General features: G+C 47.6%; 1 protein-coding gene across 1 annotated transcript in view; it reads right to left on the reverse strand.

Moving 5' to 3' along the window:
- LOC119589047 (band 7 protein AGAP004871-like) overlaps positions 1 to 368 on the reverse strand; it is a gene marked incomplete at its 5' end in the record, with an annotated part of 109,034 nt that overhangs the window by 19,479 nt on the left and 89,187 nt on the right.

Genomic DNA, 368 nt, shown 5'->3' on the forward strand with positions numbered 1-368 from the left:
ACGAAAGAATATCTCACTCAAGAGAAAAATGCAAAAGCACTCACGTCCCACCGAAAATGCAATAGACGAAAGGCCACTTTGTGAGATTCAATTCCCCTTTACTCTAACGTCACCGGCCGTCCCTGTGGATTTCTTTCTTTCTTAGATATGGAGAAGGCGCAGATCCATATATCCCTTTTCCCCACGCCCCAACGCCCATACTTTCCATCTTCGACAAAAAAATAATGACAGGTGAATCCAGTCTAGTTCTAGGAGATACCGGTCGCTTGATGAGGCTGTTCGTCTGCCTGCAATTCCTGGCGCTGAGAGCAGCCATTACAGTGAGAGCCGCAGGGAATCTGCCTTGAGGAAATTGGGACTTCTGACCT

Source organism: Penaeus monodon, chromosome 25, assembly GCF_015228065.2.
Source record: "Penaeus monodon isolate SGIC_2016 chromosome 25, NSTDA_Pmon_1, whole genome shotgun sequence".
Classification (NCBI taxonomy): Eukaryota; Metazoa; Arthropoda; class Malacostraca; order Decapoda; family Penaeidae; genus Penaeus; species Penaeus monodon.